The sequence below is a fragment of the Pteropus vampyrus genome, unplaced genomic scaffold (assembly GCF_000151845.1).
Source record: "Pteropus vampyrus isolate Shadow unplaced genomic scaffold, Pvam_2.0 Scaffold516, whole genome shotgun sequence".
NCBI lineage: Eukaryota > Metazoa > Chordata > Mammalia > Chiroptera > Pteropodidae > Pteropus > Pteropus vampyrus.
The window spans coordinates 1,581,329-1,603,859 of NW_011889297.1; the positions used below are offsets into that span (position 1 = coordinate 1,581,329).

Below are 22,531 nucleotides of genomic sequence, written 5' to 3' on the forward strand. Positions count from 1 at the left end.
GCCAGGACTGAACCTCTTCCAGTGGCTTTTCTACACAAATGGCCTGTCTCAGCTCATACTGCAAGCTTTTCTGAAATCTCTCAAAGGTTTACAAACCCCAGCTAAGCACTGTGTGGCCTCAGCATGCCCCATAACACGTACTATGTGATCCTAACCCCAGCGTTAGTGTCCTCCAGACTCACAACTTAGCCTATCATAGGTTCATCCAAACTCAGTACAGGTGGCAAGTATATGCAGATTACTTTGTAGCTCCTACCAGTTAGCTCTAGGCCAAGCTCTAGGCTGACTTTGGTCTGTACCAGAGTCACTCCCATGAGGACCTAGAAAAAAGACATCTGATAGCCAACTTCAGACCACACCAGAGCACCATCGAAATACCTCCACAAATGACCACACCAGAGCACTACCTAAATACCTCCATAAATGACACATCCAAAGGGCAGACTCAACAAGCACCATAAATCTACTAAAGCAAATCCTGTTCTATGGGATCAGCTCATTTAAAACAGCTCATATACTGTATTCATAGCCATTCTTCACAGCTGGTCATCCTGAGGGTCAGTCCCGCCCAATGATGTGACAACAGAAATCAACACTCACCTACAAAGAGAGGGCACACACGACCCACACAAAGGACACCACTGGAGCACCCAGCTCAAATGACAAGAGAGTCTGTGCGACAGGGCCCCAAAGGGCACATACTACATAAGGCTGCACTGCCAAGACCAGGAGAAGTAGCCAATCTAACATATAGAAACACAGGGACTCAGCCAAAATGAGGACACAAAGAAACATGTCCCAAATGAAAGAACAGGACAAAACTACAGAAAAAAGAACTAAATAAAAAGGAGACAAAAAAATCTACCAGATACAGAATTCAAAACACTAGTTGTAAGGATACTTAATGAACTTTGGAAAGAGTAGATGAACTCAGTGAGAACGTTAAAAAAGAGATAGAAAACATAAAAAAGAACCAGTCAGAAATGAAAAAATACAATAACAGAAATGAAGAATATATTAAAGGTAATAAACAGTAGATTAGATGAAGCAGAGGATCAAATCAGTGATTTAAAAGACAAGGTACCAGGAAACACACAATCAGAACAGCAACAAGAAAAAAAATGTTAAAAAAAAGTGAGGCTAGATTAAGAATACTCTAGGACAACATCAAGCAAACCAACTTTCACATCATAAGGGTACCAGAAGGAGAAGAGAGAGAACAAGTGATTGAACAGCTCTTTGAAGGAATAATGATGGAAAACATTCCTAACTTGGCTAAGGTAATAGACATACAAGTCCAGGAAACAGAATGTCTTACAAAAGATGAAGTCAAAGAGGCCCACATCAAGACACATCATAATCAAAATGACAAAATTAAAGAGAGAATTTTAAAAGCAGCAAGGAAAGAGCATTTAGTTACCTACAAGGGAACTCACATATGACTGTCAACTGATTTCTCAATAGAAACTTTGAAGTCCAGAAATGAATGGCACAAAATAGTCAAAGTCATGAAAACCAAGTCCCTGTAACCAAGAATACTCTACCCAGCAAGGCTATCATTTAGAATTGAAGGATAGATAAACACCATCGCATACAAGAAAAAAAAAAAAAGGTGTTTATCACCACCAAACCAGTATCACCAGAAATGTTAAATGTACTTTCTAAAGAAAATAAGAAAAAAGTTAAAAAATATTAACTACATACTTATCAACAATTACTTTAAATGTAAATGTATTACATGCTCCAATCTAAATAGGATGGCAGCATGAATAAGAAAACAAGACCCATACATATGTTACCTATAAGACACCCACTTCAGATAGAACAGCGTATAAACTGAAGTGAATAGATAGAAAAAGGTATTTCATGCAAATGGAAACGGAAAACAAAGCTGGGGTAGAAATACTTACATCAGACAAAATAAACTTTAAAATAAAGGCTACAACAGAACACTAAGAGGAATAGTCCAACAAAAGGTTATAAACCTTGTAAACTTTTACACACTCAATGTAGGAGAAATTGAATATATAGAGCGAATTTTGACAAATATAAGAGAGATTCTCTGTAATAAAGTAATACTAGAGGATTTTAACACCCCATTGACATCAGTGGATAGATGATCCAGAGAGAAAATCAACAAGTAAACAGTGGCCTTAAATCACACATTAGACAAGATGGACTTAATTCATATTAGAGTATTTAAGCCCAAAGAAGCAGAATATACATTTTTTCAAGCACACATGGAGCATTCTCCATGTTAGACCACATGTTAGGCCACAAAACAAGTCTTAACAAATTTAAGAAGACTGAAATCATAGCAACCATCTTCTCTGATCACAGTGGTATGAAACTAGAAATCAACTACAAGAAATAAAAACTGGAAAATTCACAAACACATAGAAGCTGAATAAGATGCTACTAAACAATGAATGGATTAACAATGAGATCAAGGAAAAAATCAAGGGATACCTAGAGACAAATGACAATGAAAATACAACTCAAAACCTATAGAACACAACAAAAGCAGTCCTAATTGGGAAATTCATAGCAATTCAAGCCTACTTCAAGAAACAAGAAAAAGTTCAAATAAGCAAGCCAACCTTACACTTAAAACAACTAGAAAAAGAACAGCAAACAAAGCCCAAAATAAATAGAAGGAAATAATAAAGATCAAAGTGGAATTAAATGATATAGCGTCTACAAAAACAATACAAAACTCAATGAAAACAAGTGCTGGTTCTTTGAAAAGATAAATAGAATTGATAAACCTTTAATCAATCTCATCAAAAAAAAAAAGAGGACCCAAATAAATAAAATGAGAAATGAAAGAGGATCAGTGACTGCTGACACCACAGAAAAGCAAAGAATTATGATGAAATACCATAAACGATTCTACGCCAACAATTTGGACAGCCTGGAAGAAATTGATAAATTCCTGCAAACATACACTCTTCCCAGAGCGAATCAAGGAGAAACAGAAAATCTGAACAGGCTGATAACTACTAAAAATGTGTATTGGTAATCAAAAACTCCCAATGAACATAAGTCTTTGATGAAATGGCTTCACAGGTGAATTTTACCAATATTCAAAGAAGAATTAATACTTACCCATCTCAAACTATTCCAGAAAATTGAAGAGGCAGGAAGGCTCTCAAGCTTATTTTGTGAGGCTAGTGTTATCCTGATAGCAAAACCAGAATAAACATTACAAGAAAAAAATTACAGATCATATTCTGATGAACATATATTCAAAAAGCTCAATAAAATATTAGCAAACTGAATTCAGCAATACATTGAAAACATTATGCATCATTATCAAGTGATTTTCCTGGTATGCAAGGTGACTTCAATATCCACAAATCAGTTAATGTGATACATTGCATAAAGAAAATGAAGCAAAACTTTTATGAATATATCAATAAATGCAGAAAAAGCATTTGACAAAATTCAAAACTCATTTATGATAAAAAAAAATACTCTCAGCAACGTGAGAATAGAGGGAACATATCTCAACATGATAAAGGGCATATGTGACAAACCCACAGCTAACATCATCCTCAACAAAGAAAAGTTAAAACTGTTTTCTTTAAGATCAGGAACAAGACAAGGATGCCCACTTTCACCAGTTATAGTCAACATAGCATTGGAAGTCTTAGCAACAACAATCAGACAAGAAAAAAAATGAAAAGCATCCAAATCAGAAAAGACAAAGTTAAATTTTCATTATTTGCAGATGACATGATACTACATAGAGAGAACCCTAAAGACTCCATCAAAAAACTGTTAGAACACAAATGAATTCAGTAAAGTAGCAAGATACAAAATTAATATTCAGATATAAGTGCCATGTTTATACAAGAATATGAAATACAGAAATAAAAATTAAGAAAAGAATCTCATTTATAATTGCATAAAAAGGTAAAATAGAAACAAATTTAACCTAACCATGAAGGTAAAAAACATGAACTCTGAAAACTATGACATTGAAGAAAAGAAATAGAAGATACAAATAAGTGGAACAACACAGCATGCTTATGGATAGGAATAATTAACATTATTAAAATGTCTATACTACTCAAAGCAATCTACAGATTCAGTGCAACACATATCAAAATACCAATGACATTCTCAGAAAACTAGAACAAGCAAGTCTAAAATTTGTATGGAATCAAAAAAGACGCCGGAAAAAAAAAAAAAAAAAGATTCTGAAGAACCAAAGCAATCGAGAAAGAACAAAGTTGGATATTCATGCTACTTGATCTCAGACTATACCACAAGGCTCTAGTAATCAAAACAAAATGGTACTGGCATACAAATAGACACATAGATCAATAGAGCAGAATAGAGGACCTACAAATAAGCCCATTCCTAAGTTGTCAATTAGTCTATGACAAAGGAGGCAAGAATATACAAGGGATTAAAGTCAGTCTCTTCATTAAGTGATGTTGGGAAAACTGGACAGACACTTATAAAAGAATGAAACCGGATCACTTTCTTACACTATATATATGAATAAACTCAAAATGCATTAAAGACTTAAATGTAAAACCTGAAATTATAAAACTCGTAGAAGAAAACATAGACAGCAAATGCTTTGACATTGCTCTTAGTAATATTTTTTGAATATGACTTTTCAGGCAAGAGAAACAAAAGGAAAAGTAAACAAATGGGGCATCATCAAACTAAAGAGATTTTGAACAGTGAAGGATACTATCGACAAAATGGAAAAATAACCTACTGAATGGTAGACGCTGTTCACTAATGACATATTGGGTAAGGAGTTAATATTCAAAATATGTAAGGAACTCATATAACTTAACATGAAAAAACAAACAATCCAATTTAAAAACGTGCAGAAAACCTGAACAGACATTCTCCAAAGGGGTTATACGGATGGATAATAGATATATGTTAGGATGCTCAACATCTGGGAATTATAAACTAAAACCACAATGAGGTATCACCTCACACCTTTCAGAATGACTATCAGCAGTATATCAACAAACAAGAAGTGTTAGCGAATATGTGGAGAAAAGGGAACCCTCATGAACTGTTGGTGAAAATCCAAATTGGTGCAACCACTATGGAAAACAGTTTTGAGGTTTCTCAAAAAGTTAAAAATATGACCCAGCAATTGCACTTCTGGATATTTATCCAAGGAAACACAAAACGCTAATTTGAAAAGAAATGTGCACCCCTATGTTTACCGCAGCATTATATAATAGCCAAGATATGGATAAAACTTAAGTGTTCATTGACAGATGAATAGATAAAGAAGATTGGTACAGTACATATAAACAATAGACTATTACTCAGCTATAAAAAAATGAAGTCTGGACATTTGTGACAACATGGATGGATCTAGAAGGTATTATGCTAAGTGAAACAAGTCAGACAGAGAAAGACAAATAGCATATGATTTCCTTTATATGTTCAATCTATAAACAAACAAACAAACAAACAAAACAGAAACTAACATAGATACAGAGAACATTTTGACGGTTGTCAGATGGGAAGGTAGCTGGCGGAATCTGAAAAAGGGGCAGAAATTAAGATGTATAAAAACAGTCGCAAGGACATAAAGTATAGCATATGGAATATAGTCGATAATATTGTAATAAGCTTGTATAGTGTTCATGTACATACTAGATTTTGGGGGGTTATCACTTCATAAGTTATATAGATGTCAATTCACTATGTTGTACATATGAAATTAATATAATATTGTATGTCGACTAGTTGAAAGTAAATAAATATATATATTAAAAAGAAGAAAAAGGGGTAACTAAAAGCATAAAGATTTTGTATGTGATTAAATTCAAATTGTTAGTGTTAAATAGACATTATATATTATATACATATGGAAGAAATCAAAGCATACATCTATGGAAGATGATAAATTCACAAAGGGAGGCAGAAGGAGAATGAACAAGAAACAAGAAAACTTATAAAACAGCCAGAAAACTATTTTAAAAAATGATATTAGTAAGCCCTTACATATAAATAATTACTCTAAATGAAAGTATATTGAAGTCTCCAGTCAAAACTTGTAAGGTGGCTGGATGATAAAAAGACCCATTATATGCTGCTTACAAGAGACTCACATCATCTTTAAGGACAAACATAGGCTCAAAGTGAAGTAATGGCAAAATATATTCCGTGGAAATGGAAAACTAAAAGAGAGTTGGGTTAGTTATAATTATGTCAGAAAAAAAATATTATTTAAGCCAAGAATGGTAGTAAAAAACAAAGACAATTATTAAATATGATAATATTCAATTCATTAAGAGATAACAATTATAAATATACGTACACCCAATATCATACCACCTAAGTACATTAAGTAAATATTAACATATCTGAAAAGAGAAATAGAAAATAATGCAATAATAGTAGGAGACTTCTATAACTCCCTTTCAACAACGGCTAGATGATCAAGACAAATTCAACAAGGAAATGTTAGACTTGAATGATACTTTATAACAAATGGAACTGATATACATATACAGACATTCCATCCAACAGTAGGAGCTTACACATTGTCCAGATCAGATCATATGATGAGTCACAAAATAAGTCTTAACAAATAGAAGATTGAAACCGTATCAAGTATCTTTTTGGAGTTCAATGTTATGAAACTAGAAATCAGTAACAGGAAGAAAGATGAAAAATTCACACATATGTGTAAATTGAACAATACACTGCTGAACAACCAGTGAGTGAAAAAATAAAACAAAAGGGAAATCAAAATATAGTAAATGAAAATAGAAGCACAATATACCCAAACTTATGGGATGTTGTAAAATCTGTTCTAAGAGGGAAGTTTATAAGGATCAATGCCTACATTAAGAAAAATAAAAATCTCAAATAACCTAACTTTACACCTCAAGGCAATACCATGCTTGTGGGAATGTAAAATAGTATACCCTTTCTAGAGGAAGGTATGACAGTTTCTTTTTAAAATATATGTATACTTACCATATGACTTGTATCGACAGAGTGTGCACAAATATATATAGCAGCTTTATTCTAGCCCAAAGGTATAAACACTCCAATTATTCTTAAACAAGTGAATGGTTAAACAAACTGCAGTGTATTCATACTATAGAATACTACTCAGCAATAAAAATAAATGAATTAATGTTAGATGCAACCACTCGGATGGATCTCAGAATTATGCTAAGTAAATTGATGTCAAAAGTTCACCTTGTAGAATTATTTACAGTAGCCAAAATATGGAGGCAACCTAAGTGTCTATTGATAGAAAAATGGATAAAGAAGATTTGATACATGTATAGAATGGAATATTACTGTATTTTTTATTCAATTAAATTTATTGCAATAACAAAGTATAGAGATTGATACTAGATTAGTGGCTCCCAGAGGTTCATGATAGTGGGGGATGTGGTGAATTTCATTTAACAGGGTAGCATGAGGAATTCTTGTGGTGATAGAACGTTTCCATAACTAGCTTGTGGTTGTGAATACATGAGTCTAACATGATTAAATTGTATAGAATTATATTTTATACATACAAAATGAAATTGGTGAAACCTAAGATCTGTGAATTGCATCAATGTCAGTTTTCTAGTTTTTTTATTATACTATAGTTATACAACATGTTCCTGTTGGGGAAAATGGTGTGAAGAGTACATAGTAACACCCTGTACATTTTTATAACTTCATGTGAATCTACGATTATTTCAAAATTTAAAAAATTAAACATATTTAAAGTATTTTGACAGATGAGTATAAACCATATGCATTTGTTATAATTACTGATGTATTTGGATAGTTTTCTAACATTTTGTTTTGTGTTTTTTATTTACCATACCTTATATTCTCCCTCCATTTCTAGATTTTGTTGACTTGATCAAGTTTTATGTATTTCCTTTTTATGCTCTATTGGTTTTAGTATTTACCCTGAAATTTTAATATGCATTTCTAACAAAGTTTAAAGAAAATTGATATTTTATATTACTCCCAAATAACAAAAGGATCCTAGAATGTTTTTTACTTTCCTCTGAACTCCTGTTTTTCAATATTTAATTATTGATGTGTAACCTTTTAGCCCCACTTTGCTTTGAAGACTCCTCTCAAATTATATTTCAATTCTATACTTTTTTTTAGATTTATAAAATACATTTTATTAGTTTTTCTCATTTACACTTTTCTTTTGCTGTAGTATCTTTTAGTCATTATTTTAGCGTAGGTCAGCTGGTGATAAACTTATGTGGACTTTGCATATCTGAACATTTTTTTTTATGTTATCTCACTCTTGGATTAAACTGAGTATAGAATTCTGTGCTTAAAATTATTCTCCCTCAACCCTTAGAAGATAATCAATCCACTTTTTCTGTCAGTTATTGTTGCTAATGAAAAAGTCACTGTCAATCTAATTTTTATTACTCTACAGATGATCTGTGTTTTCCTTGTGATGGCATTTAATATTTTTTCTTTTTCTATAAACTGAAATATATTTGACATAAAATTATGTAAAATTAAGGTTTATGTGTTAATTTGATACATTTGTATATTATAATAGCCATTATGATATGCCATATGATAATTAGCACTTCTATCACATCACATAATTATTTCTTTTTAGTGGTTGGAATGACTATGATTGAGTGTGATGATTATAATGCAATATTGTCTATATTGACTATACTGTACATTAATCTCAAGGACTTATTTACTACTGGATTCAGTTTTGCATTTGTAAACAATTTGCGTTCTATCCTTTCAATCCTATCCCCTGGTAACCACAATTTTACTCTCTGTTTTCACAAGTTTGACTTTTTTAGATTCCACATATAAGTGACATCATACAGTATTTGTATTATTCTATCTAACATATCTCATTTAGCATAATATCTTCAAGGTCTGTCTATGTTGTTGCAAATGGCAGAATGTCCTTTTTTATGACTGAATAATATTTTATTGTATGTATTTGTGTATATATTTATATATACTAATATATATAATATGTATTATATATTATGATGTATAATGTTTATATATTATATATTTATATAAATATATAAGCATGTATATTCCATCTTTATATGTTAATCTGGTGGGCATTTATATTGTTTCCATATCTTGGTTATTCTGAATAATGCTACAATAAACATGAATGCATAATCATTTTAATATTCTGTTTTCATTGATTAGTTCCAACAATTTTTTGACCAAGTCTTTGGGACTTTCTCCACACGAAATTATACTAAATGCAAATAATAACAATTTTACGTCTTTTTTTCTGATTTGGATGCCTTATATTTCTTTGTCTTGCCTGATATCTCTAGGTAAGTGTTCCAGTACTGTAAGGAATAAGAGTGGTGAGAGAGATCACCCTTGTCTTTTCCTGATCTTAGAAGAAAAATTTTCAATTTTCCACTATTGAGTACTATGTTAGCAGTAAGATTGTAGTACTTGGTGTTTATTACAATGAGGTATGTTCCTTCTTTACCCAATCTATTGAGGGGTTTCATCATTAATGGATGTGTTTTGTCACATGCTTTATCTGCATCTAATGAGTAGATCACATGATTTTTTGTTCATTCTGTTAACGTGATGTATTGCATTTATTATTTTTATTTTTTTATTTTAATTAGATTTGACATATTAGTTTCAGGTGTACAACATGGTGATTAAACATTTATATAACTTATGAAGTTAAAATTCTAAAACACATCTGACACTATACATAGCTATTACAATATTATTGACTACATCCCTTATGCTGTTCTTTATATCCCTGTGAACATTTTTATAACTACCAATTTGTACTTCTTAATTCCTTCATCTTTTCACCCAGCCCCACAATCCCCTCCTATCTGGCAAACATCAGTTTGTTCTCTGTATTTATGAATCTGTTTTTGTTTTGTTTGTTCATTTATTTTGTTTTTTATATTTTACATAAAAGTGAAATCATATGATATTTGTCTCCGTCTGACTTATTTCACTTAGCATAATACCCTCTACATCCATCCATGTTGACTCAAATGGCAAGATTTCATTGTTTTTTCTGGCTGGATAATATTCCATTGTTTATATGTACCAAATCTTCTTTATCCCTTTATCTATTGATGGGCACTTAGATTGTTTTGGCTACTGTAAATTATGCTGCAATGAATATAGGAGTGCATATGTCTTTTCAATTCGTGTTTTGGGTTTCTTTGGATAAATACCTAAAAGTGAAATTGCTGGATCATACAGTAATTCTATTTTTATTTTTTTGAGAAGCCTCCAAACTTTTCCATAGTGGCTGCACCAGTTTGGAATCTCACCAACAGTGCATGAGTATTCCTTTTTCTACACATCTTTGCCAAAACTTATTGTTTGTTGATGTATTGATGATAATCATTCTGACAGGTGTGAAGTGATGTCTCATTTCAGTTTTAATTTACATTTCTTTGGTGATTAGTGATGTTAAGCATCTTTTCATAAGTCTATTGACTATCTGTATTTCCTCTTTGGAAAAATGTCTATTCAGGTCCTCAGCCCATTTTATAATCACTTCATTTGTTTATGTTAAGTTATATGGATTCCTTATGTATTTTGGATATTAACCCTTCATTATATCTATAATTGGTAAATACTTCTCTCATTCAGGAGATTTTCTTTTCATTTTGTTTGTTTCCTTTACTGTTCAAAACCTTTTAGTTTGATGGTAGTCCCAATTCTTAAGTCTTCTTTTGTTTCCCTTACCCCATGAGACTTGTCCAAAAAACAATATTAAGAGTGATGTCAAAATATTTACTACCTATGTTTTCTTCTGGGATTTTTAAGGTTTGGGATCTTACATTTAACTCTTTAAGCCATTTGAGTTTATTCTCATATATGGTGTGAGAAAGTAATCTATTTTCATTCTTTTACATGTGTCTGTTTGGTATTCTCAGCACCATTTGCTGAAAAGAATGTCTTTCCTATTGTACATTCTTGCCTCTTTTGTCATAGATTAGTTGACCATATAAGCTTCTATTTATTTCTGGTTTCTCAATTCTGTTCCATTGATCTATGTTTCTGTTTGTATGCCAGTACCATTCTGTTTTGATTACTATTGTCTTTTAGTATAGTTTGATATCACGTAGCGTGATACATCCAGCTTTCTTCTTTTTTCTGAAGAATGTTTTGGTGCTTTGGGGTCATTTTCGGTTCCATATAAGTTTTAACATTGTTTGTCTAGTTTTGTGAAAAATGCCATTGGTATTTTGATAAGGATTGCATTGAATCTATAAATTGCTTGAGATATTATAGATATTTCAACTATGTTAAGTCTTCCTATCAATGAACATGGTATATCTTTTCAATTATATATATATTCTTTAATTTTTTTCTTCAATTTCTTATAGTTTTCCGAGTACAGGTCATTTACCTGCTTGGCTAAATTTATCCTTAAGTATTGTATTTTTTTAGTTGCAAAAGTGCTCATCCCTGTCTTGTTTCTGATCTTAAAGAAAAAAGTTTCAGTTTTTCCCATTGAGTACAATATTAGTTATGTGTTAATCATATATGGCCTTTATTATTTTGAGGTATGTACTCTGTACCCCCACATTGCTGAGAGTTTTTATCATAAACGAAGGTTGGATTTTGCCAAATGATTTTTCTGCATCTATTAATATGGTCTTATGATTTGTAACCTTTATTTTATTTATGTAGTTTATCATGTTTTTCAATTTATGGATGTTGAAGTCATCTTGCATTTTTGGAATAAATCACACTTGATCATTGTGTATGATTTTTAATTTTTTTAAATTACAGTTGACATACATATTATATTAATTTCAGATGTACAGCAGCAATTGGACATTTATATAACTTATGAAGTGATCACCCTGATAAATCTAGTACCCATCTGAAACCATGCATGATTATTACAATATTATTGAGTATATTCCTTATGCTGTACTTTACATTCTAATTGCTATTTTGTAACTACAAATTTGGAATTCTTAATCCCTTCACTTTTTGCATGTAGCCCTACAACCCGCCTCCCATCTGACAGTAATCAAAATGTTCTCTGTTATCTATGAATTTGATTTTGTTGTGTTTGTTTATTTTGTATTTTAGATTCTACATATAAGTGAAATCATGTGGCATTTATTTTTCCATGTCTGACTTACTCCACTTAGCTTAATACCCTTAATACCCATCTATGTTGTTGCAGATGGCAAAATTTTATTATTTTTTATGGCTGAGTAATATTCTATTGTATATATGTACTACCTTTTCTTTATCCATTTATCCATCGATGGACACCCAGGTTGCCCCCATATCTTGTCTATCATAAATAATACTGCAATGAACATAAGGGTGCACACGTCCCTGCAAAACAGTGTTCTGAGTTTCTTTGGACAAGTACCCAGAATCAGGATTACTGGATCTTTCTTCATCTCTTGTTATAGACTTTGTTTTAAAATCTATTTTGTCTGGTTTAAGTATTTCTACTCCAGCATTTTGTTTGTTTGTTTTCATTTGTATAAAAGGCATTTTTTCCATCCATTTACTTTCAGCCTGTCTGTGTCATTTGACCTGAAGTGAGTCTCTTGTAGCCACCCTATGTCTTTTGATTGGAACATTTAATCCACTTACATTTAAAGTAATTGATATATATGTAGTTATTATCATTTTATTATTCATACTGTTTATCTTTTTCTTCTTCTTCTTCTTAAAGATGGACCTTTATCATTTCTTGTAATACTGTTTTAGTGTTGATGAACGCCATTAGCTTTTTCTTGTTTTTGAAGCTTTTATCTGTTCTTTGACTCTAAATGATAGCTTTTCCGGGTAGAGTAATCTTGGTTATAGGTCCTTACTTTTCATGGCTTTGAATATTTCATGCCAATCTCTTCTGGCCTGCAAAGTTTCTGTGGAGAAATCAGCTGACAGTCTTATGGAAGCTCCTTTGTAGGTAATTAGATGCTTTTCTCTTGCTGCTTTCAAGAGCACAGAGTTTACCTGCTCAGTCATATGACCAGAAATCCTCTGATCTTTTTAATGTTTTTTTGAATGCTGTTTGCTATTATTTTGTTGAGGATTTTTGCATCTATGTTCATCAAAGATATTGACCTGTAATTTTCTTTTATTGTAGTATTTTTATCTGGTTTTGGTATCAGGTTAGTGGTAGCCTTGTAAAATGAGTTTGGAAGCCTTGTCTCCTTTTCAATTTTTTAAGGAATACTTTTAGAAGAATAAGTATTAATTCTTTGAAGGTTAATAAAATTCACCTGTGTAGCCATATTTTCACAGCTTTTGTTTGTTGGCAGGTTTAGATTAACAATTCAATATCATTAGTAGTTATCAATCTGTTCAAATTTTGTTTCTTTCTGAAACATGCTTGGGAGATTGTACGTTTCTAGGATTTTTTTCATTTCTTCTAAGTTGTCTTATTTGTTGGCATATAATTGTTCATAGTATTTCCTTATAGTTCTTTATATTTCTGTGGTGTCAGTTGTCACTTTTTTTTTTCATTTCTAATTTCATTTTGGGGGGCCTTCTCTCTTTTTTCTTCATAAGTCTGGCTAAAGATGTATCCATTTTGTTTATCTTTTCAAAGAACCAGCTCTTGGTTTCATTGATCTATCCTTTTTAGGTTCTATTTCATTCTTTCTATTCTAATCTTTATTATTTCCTTACTTCTAGAAGCTCAGGCTTTGTTTTTTGTTTTTGTTTTTGTTTTTGATTTCTTTTTCTAGGTACTTTGAGTGTAAAGTTATGTTGTTTATTTGATTTTTTAAAAAAATTTCTTTAGTCACTCCAGGGTTGTCACTTGTGTGAGGTTTTATTTGTTTTTGTTTTTCACCCCTTTTGAAGTCGGACCTTGATTGTGGTTTACATGGCAGTGGTAGGGATTGCCCTTCTTGTTGACTGGCTGTGAGGGCCAGCCATGAAAACAGCGCATAAGCTAATATGAGGTGACTGACCCCACAGAGAGAAAAGTTGCTTTGCCGGGGCTCTGGTGCTAGTTGAGTTCACACTTTTGGGTGTGTCACTTGTGGAGCTGGTTGAGGGTGCTCTACTGTGGTCTGTAGTTTACCTCTGGCTGTATTTGTTACGGAGCCTCTTTGGAGTGGCTCTAATGCAGGCTAAGTTTAACCACCATTTGTGCCCAGGCTTGGGGCTGCCTTGTAGGAGCTACAAAGTGATCTACAGTTGGTTGCTGCTTATGCTGGGCTTGGTGGTACTTGTGAGAGATTATGCTGTGAACTGAGGATGGCTGCCATGAGTACCTGGCTTTTCACCCTTTGGTGAGCACCATGATATGATGTGAGGCCAGTCACCATGTGTTCCAGGCTTATGGCCTCTTAGACTAGGGTATGTTTCAAGCCAAGGTCAGCCATTACTCAGGCCAGGCTTGATGTCACCTGATGGTAGTTACAATGCAAATTGAGACTGATGACTTGCTTGTGCTTGGCTTGGGACCAGTTAGCAAGTAGTACAGGGTATGCTGAGGCTGGCTATGGCTTGTTTGGGGCTTATGGGATTATAGAAAAGTCCACAGCATGAGCAATGGCAGGCCACTTGTGTAGAAAAGCCAGAGGTAGATGTTTCGGCCAGATGCACCAATTGGGTGGGGGTGAGGTCTAAAAGAATCACCAGAATAGGGCCAATGGTTTTAGATTAATGGAGAGCTCAGATTTAGCACCCACCTGTGCTGAGCCAGCTGGGTTAGAAGAAAGTTCAACTAAGGAATAATGGCTCCTACCGACAGTTCTGTCCCAAGAGAAAACTGCTTCAACCTCTGCCTCTCTAGCCCTCACCCTAAATCTAGTTAATTTTGTTCCTCCATGTATGTTCCTGGTGCTTTTTGAGCTGTTTTCCCTGCACTGGAGTTTAGAGCGAGTGAGTTTGTGAACAAGCAAGTCCAGATATAAGCCCCTTAAGAAGTTTGCCTCTGTCTCTAGCATCCCTCTGTCTCACTAGGTTGCAATCCTCACTGGTTTTCAGATCCAGTTTTTATGGAAAATCATTTTCCCAACACTGATACCCCAGAATGGGGAGTTGAGTGTGTGGCTGAGACCCCTCACACCTCAGAGGGGAGCTCTACAGCCAAGATATCCCTTCTGGTTCTTAGTCGCCACACTGTAGGTGTGGGACCTGCCTGTTTTACATCTCTGCTCCTCCTACAAGTCTCTCGGTGACTTTTTCTTTATATTCTTAGTTATAGGAGTTCTTTGCAGCTAGTCTTGTGGGGGTTCTTAATGATGGCTGTTGTATAATTTAGTCGTAATTTTGATGTGGTCATTGGAGGAGGCAAACACGGTGTTTTTTCACTCTATCTTGACTGGAAGTTCCATATCTTACATTTATTTATTTGCATATGTTGAATTATCCTTGCATCTGAGAGATAAATCCCACTTGTTCATGGTGTATAATTGTTTTAATATGTTGTTGAATTTAACTTGGTAATTAAAAGAATGTTTCCTCTGTTTTCATCAGGAATATGGGTATATAGTGTTCTTTTCATGTAGTATCCTTATCTGGCTTTTCTGTCAGGGTAATCCTGGCCTCATGTAATGAATATAGAAGTGTTATCTCCTATTCAATATTTTGGATGATCTTTACAATTGGTGTTGATTCTTCTTTAAATATTAGGTAAAGTTCACTAGCAAAGTCTTCAATTCTGGTCATAGTTGTCTCATCATTCTATATATTCTTGTGGTATCAGTTGTAATGTTTCTTCCTTCGTTTCTAATTCTATTTATATGAGTCTTCTCTCCTTTTTTCTTAGTCTAGCTAAAGGTTTGTCAATTTTGTTTATATTTTCAAAAAATCAGCTCTTAATTTCATTGATCCTTTCTGTAGTTTTTCTGGTCTCTGAATCATTTACCTCTGTTCTGATCTTTATTATGTTTTTTCTTCTGCTAAGTTTGGGCTTAATTTGTCCTTTTTCTCGTTCCTTGAGGTGTAAAGGTAGGTTGTGTTTTTTTTTAGATCTAATTTCTTAATATATGCTTTTATCGCTTTAAACAGTCTCTCAGAACTGCTTTTGAAGCATTCCATAGGAGTTCATATGTTGTAATTCCATTTTTATTTTTCATAGTTTTATATTTCCTTTTGATTTCTTTGATGCTTCGGTTGTTCAGAAATGTGTAGTTTCTACATATTTTAGATTTCCCACCTTGTCTCTTATTGGACTTTAGTTTCCTACCATTTTTTTTAATTTTATGACATTTATTGGGGTGACATTGGTTAATAACTTTATAGGTTTCAAATGTACAATTCAATAATATATCATATGTATATTACATTGTTTGAGAACATTTATTGTAAAGATATATGCACCCCGATGTTCATTACAACATTATTCACAGTGACCAAGACATGGGAACAACCAAAATGCCCTTCAACAGATGATTGGATAAAGGAGATGTGATACATATATACAATAGTTTCCTACTATTGTGCTCAGAAAAGATAGTATGATTTTTTTCTTAAATTTGCAAAGATTTGTTTTGTGTCCTTATCACATGACCTGTCTTGGAGAATATTTCATGTGCATTTGAAAAGAATGTGTATTATATTGTTGTTTGATGAAAAGTTCTACATATGTCTAAGTTCATTTTGTCTTAATTGTGGTTCAGTTACAACATTTCCTCGATTTTCTGTGTGTCTAATCTATTCATTGTTAACACTGAGATATTAAAGTTCCTTACTATTATTGTACTGTTGTCTATTTTTCTCTTCAGATTTATTAGTGTTTGCTGAATATATTTAGGTGTTCCAATGTTAGGTTCATATATATTTATGTATGACTGTTATATCACCTTGATGTATAGATCCCTTTATTATTATATAATTACCTTCTTTGTCTCTTGTTAGCATTTTTGGCTTAAAGTCTATTTTGTCTGACATAAATATGACTATCACCACTTTCTTTTGGTTCCACTTACGTGGAATATTTTCTTCCATTCATTGACTTTGAGCCTCTGTATAGCTGAAATGAGTCTCTTGTGGGCAACATATGTTAGGTCTTTTAAATTTAGTCATTCTGTGGTTTTTGATTAAGTAATTTAATCCTTTTACATTTAGAGTGATTATCGATATGTAGGGACTTACTACTACCAACTTATTGTTTGCTTTCTGTTTTTTTTTTGTATTTTCATTTTCTTTTCCATCTGTTTCTGCCTATCTTTGAATATTAGTGCCTTTCAATAATGATATGCTCTGTTTTCCTTTTTTTATGTTTCATGAATCTACTCTAGATTTTTACCTTGTGATTAGCATGAGGCTACATAATATATCTCAAAGATAAAACAGTCCATTTTATGCTGTAGCAATTTATTTTTGTTTAACTATAAAGCCTCACCCTCTTCCTCCTCCTCTTTTATATTTTTGATGTCATATTTTACCTGTTTCAATATAGTATGTTTGTTAATAAATTATAGTAGTTATAGTTATTTTTAATTCTCTTTTCCTTTGACCTTTATACTATAGTAGAGTATATTCTACACACCATCCTAATATAGAGTTACAGTTTTTTGTTTTTGTTTTTGTTTTTTTTTAATTCTGGCTGTCTTTTTTTCACATATATCATTGTATTGTTTTCTTTCATGTGTTTTCATGTGGCTAAATAGTGTTATTTTTTTTTAATTTCAGCTTGAAGAATTCCTTTCAATGTTTATTGCAAGGAGAGTCTAGTGGTAAATTCTCTCAGCTTTTGTATGTCTAGGAAAACATTTATTTCTCCTTCATATCTGAAGTATCATTTTTCTGGATAAAGTATTTTTATTGGCAGTTTTATTTTTCAGCATCTTGAATGTGTCACGCCACTCTCTTCTGGCCTGTAGCTTTTCTGCTAAGGAATCTGCTGATAGCTTAATGTGGGGTTCTTTTGTAGATTACTTTCTTTTTTTCCTGGCTGGATTTAAGTTTCTTATTATTGATTTTTGACAGATTTATTATAATATCTTGGAGAAGATCTTTTTGCATTGAGATAATAGGATTTTCTATCAACTTCTTGGACCTATATGTCTAAGTTCTTCCTCAGGTTTGAGAATTTCTCAGCCATTATTTCTTTAAATAAACCTTCTGCCCACTTCCTCCATCTTCTCCCTCTGGAATCTCAATTAGTCTAGTGTTTTCATTTCTTATCTAATCTAATAGCTCTAGTAGTGTGTCTTCACTTTTTTCAAACCTGTGTTCTCTCTTCTAACTGAATGATTTCTATATTTCTATCCTCCAAGTCATTTTTTTCTATCTTCCACTTGGTATGCTGTTACCAATGCCTTTATTGCACTTTAAATCTCATTCATTAAATTCTTCAGCTCCAGAATAGCTATTTGGTTCTTTTTTATAATTTCAGTTTCTTTGGTAAGGAACTTCTGTTCATTAATTTTATTCCTGGATTCATTGAACTGTCTTTATGAGTTTTCTGGAAGCTCTTTTAATTTTGTCATAACAGCTATTTTGAATTTTTATCAGTTAGATTGTGTGCCTTTGAGTTCAGTTTCTGGAGAATTATCCTTTTTTATGATACCATATTTTCTTGATTTTTCATTGTGTTTTTAGGTATGAACTTTTCTTTCACATTTGATGTAGCAGACAACTCTTTAATTATTTTTTGTCTTCTTTGTTTTTACAATTCAATAAGCTGGCTGTTGGAATCCTTCTTTTATATTCCAGAAGGAGTGGCTGCAGCTCAAGTTTGTGGTTTCTCTGTTACCCACCAACCTTGGCCTATTTTCAGTGACTACTGGACTTCATTCTTGCAGGTGAACTCAAGAATACACAAGTTGTCAGCAGCAGAGTGGTTGGAAGTGTGGGTTTAGCACTTGTGGTTTTGGGTATGCAAATTGGCCTGGTGAGGAGGTCTTCAAGTGGAGTACTCCAAGAGGTTGTGTAGGTAGACTTCCTGCTGAAGTCCTGAATCAGACAGCAGGAAATACATTGCTTTAATGCCCTTCGATATTCTCAACTAATTTCTTCCATTTCTCTTCCCTCTCCCTAGCTGTGGATGGAGTTCCCTCTTCAGAAATACATGTGCTGCTGGAGAGAAATGGGTTTCCCCATTCATAACCTGCACAACTAGGATACCAAGGCAATAACTCATTACATTCAATTTTTTTTCTCCATAGGGGAGGTCACTGCTTTCCACCTTCTCTGCAGAAGTTGTCACTGCTAACTCCAAAAGTTTGGCCCCTTGCTATGTTGCGTTGCAGAGGGGAGCAATTTTGGTGAATTCCTTCCTTCCTTTCACATCCAAATTCATTTCTATCCCATTCTAATGACATTTTGGAAGTTCCCCTCAGGCAGGCTGGAGTACTACAAATTCTGTCACCTGTGGTGTCTGCCTCATTTTTCACTCTCTGGATTTCTTTCCTTGATTATGGCAAGTGGTAGTGGTAGGTTCACCTACTCCCTTGAATCCACAGCCCTTACTGAGTTCTTGTTTATTTTTAGATGCACAATTTGGCTAGAAGCCTCCCAGGTCTTTTGTGTAAGGTGCAGACACAATTTTGTTTGGTTATGGATGTCTAACAAGTTGTTTAAAAGGAGATAAAAGGGAGAAAAGATATATGCTACCACGATGCTGACATCACCTAATATTCTCCCTTTATACTTGATGTTGCACATTTCAAAACAGTGTGCCTAGGTATGCATTTGTTGACTTATTTGTTAATCTGTTTTGCACTTTCATTTTCATCTGAGGGCTACTGAAAGTCTTAAGTTGGGCAAAATTCTCAATGCTACCTCTCTGTAATTTTCTCTTTTTAATATTTTTAGGCACATATGGGAATTTCTTATTCTATCCTTATTTTCTCTTTATCCTCCTTTCGTATTTTTTTCTTGTAATATGTTGTTGATAAACTCTGGTTAATATACCCAGATATTGCTTTCAATTCATTAATTCTGTCTTCAGCTGTGTCTATTTAAATTTTGTGAGTTTTTAAATGACTATTTTTCATTTCTAGTATTTACATTTAGTTCTTTTCCCAAGCCCACCTGTTATTTTTATAATGCCCTATCTTTTTTTTTTAATTTTATTTGATTAGTTTCAAGTATATGGTTAGACATTTATATAGTTTATAAACGATCCCCTTAATTGCTCTTTCTCTCCTCTAGCTCTCTACCTAACTAATACATTAATGCTAACTGCATTCCCTATGCCGTGTTGCCCATCCCCGTGGCCATCTATCAACTAATTTGTACTTCTTTAACCCTTCACCTCATTCCTATTATTGTCATATGAATTATATGCCTTTTTAAAAAATCTCTTTGAACATTTTATAGCATTATTTAAAAACCCTTTCATATTATTCTATTCTCAGTGATGCCTAGGGTGTGAATTTCAATATTTATTGATCTGTTGACTCTAATAATATTGAATAACTATATTCTTTGTACTTTTGTTCTGTGAGCTCTTTTTTTGCTCATTTTTTATTTGACTTTTTTCATCGATTTTCTTATAAATATAAAGTTAAACATTTTAACTACTTAGAAATCATACACTAAAATCAACTGAATTTTCATAGGAACATGTCCCTGAACAAAGTTTCCAGAGTCATTCAAGCAGAGGTTGCTTACCCTACTTGTCAACAGTGTTTTAGAAGATATTCAAGTATATGTGTAATATTAACTAGATTATTTTATGATCACTAAAACTCTGAGATTGGAAAAAGTTTATCTTGTTTGCGATTTCCAATTTCTTTATATCAAAGGAATAAAAATTGCAGAATTTAAAGCTAGAAGAATTCTCAAAGATTATTTGCCTATCAGTTTGTTTATTTGTATAATGGTATAATTATAAATTTACCTGAAGAAAATATTAAGCTATAATGTGTAGCAATCTGACATCCACCTTTTATATCTATAGTAAATTTAGCTATTACATGGTTTGCCACAGCAGCACCAATAGCATTTTTGTTCATAGTGTGCCAAATTGAGAGCAGTAATGTAGATCAGAAAGGAGACATCATATTTTATTATTTTGCTGTTTTAGAAGATAGCTGAATCCTCTGTCTAGTGGCTACCTTAGTGTTAGACTTCAGATAGGCTTCAGTCTCTACCTTAATGTTTGTACATACTTTATATTGTTGACCCTTTCTTTAAAATATATGCTTGACTTATTTTTTCCTTAAATTTTTTTTAATTTTTATTTTTCAGTTAGAGTTGACATTTGATATTATTTTATATTAGTTTCACATATACAGCATAGTGAAGATATATATATATATTTTAGGAAGTGATACCCTCAATTAGTCTAGTACTCACCTGGCACTATACATAGTTATTATAATATTATTGACTATATTCTCTAGGCTATACTCACATCCATTGGCTATTTTGTAACTACTAATTTGTACTTCTTAATTCCTTCACCTTTTTCACCCAACCCCTCAATCCCCCCTTCTATCTGGCAACTGTCACTTTGTCCTCTGTATCTATGAGTCTGTTTCTGTTTCGTATATTTTGTTCTTTAGATTCCACATATAAGGGAGATCATAGGGTATTTGTCTTTCTCTGTCTGACTTATTTCACTTAGCATAATACCTTCCAGGTTCATCCATGTCATTGCAAACAGTAAGATTTCATTCTTTTTTATGTCCAAGGAATATTCCATCATATATAGGTGCCACATCTTTATCTAATCATCTATTGATGGACACTTAGGTTGCTTTCATATCTTGGCTATTGCAGATAGTGCTGCAATGAACACAGAGGTCCATATATCTGTTTGAATTAGTGTTTTGTATTTCTTCAGATTAATACCCAGAAGTGGAATTACTAGATGATAAAGTAACTCTATTTTTAATTTTTTGAAGAACCTCCATTTTTTGAGGAACCGCTGTTTTCCATAGTGGCTGCACCAATTTGCAAGCCAAAACAATCAATAGCTCACGAGAGTTCCCTTTTCTCTACATCCTTGATAATACTTGTTTTTTTAATTTATTGTTGTTAGCCATTCTAACAGGTATGAGGTGATATCTCATTGTGCTTTTATTTGCATTTCTCTGATGATTAGAGTCTTTGAGCATCTCTTCACATGTCTATTGGTCATCTGTATGTTCTCTGTGGATAAATGTTTATTCACGTTCTCTTCCCAATTTTTAATTGGATTATTTGTTTATTTGGTGTGTTGAGTTGTATAATTTCTTTACACATTTTTGGATATTAACTTCTTATTGGATGCGTTATTGGTGAATATCTTCTCCCATTCAGAGGTTGTCTTTTTGTTTTGTTGATTGTTTCCTTTGCTGTGCAAAAACATTTTAGTTTGATGTAGTCATTTTTCTTTATTTTTTTTCTTTTGTTTCCCTTGTCCAAGGAGATATATCAGGAAAAAGTATTACTAAGAGCAATGTCAAGGAGTTTACTGCCTATATTTTCTTCTAGAAATGTTATGGGTTTGGGTCTTACATTTAAGTCTTTAATCCATTTTGAGTTTATTCTGGTATATGGTATAAGACGGTAGTCCATTTTTATTTTATTTGCATGTATCTGTCTAATTATCCCAGCACCATGTATTGAATAGACTGCCTTTACCCCATTACCTCATTGTATATTCTTGCCTTCTTCATCA

The 22,531-nt window shown here is 32.8% G+C and overlaps 1 protein-coding gene across 17 annotated transcripts in view; it reads left to right on the forward strand.

Moving 5' to 3' along the window:
• Positions 1 to 22,531, forward strand: part of ZC3H12B (zinc finger CCCH-type containing 12B) — a 344,821-nt gene that overhangs the window by 217,708 nt on the left and 104,582 nt on the right. For 2 of the 17 annotated variants that reach the window (XM_023524998.1, XM_023525000.1), the window contains exon 1: positions 19,458 to 19,603. The exons of 14 other annotated variants lie outside the window; for them this stretch is intronic. The gene's annotated coding sequence lies outside the window, so the exon portion shown is untranslated. Of the gene's footprint in view, positions 1 to 4,755; positions 4,774 to 19,457; positions 19,604 to 22,531 lie in introns of those variants that run through there. One more of the 17 variants, XM_023525001.1, reaches the window with a different exon arrangement.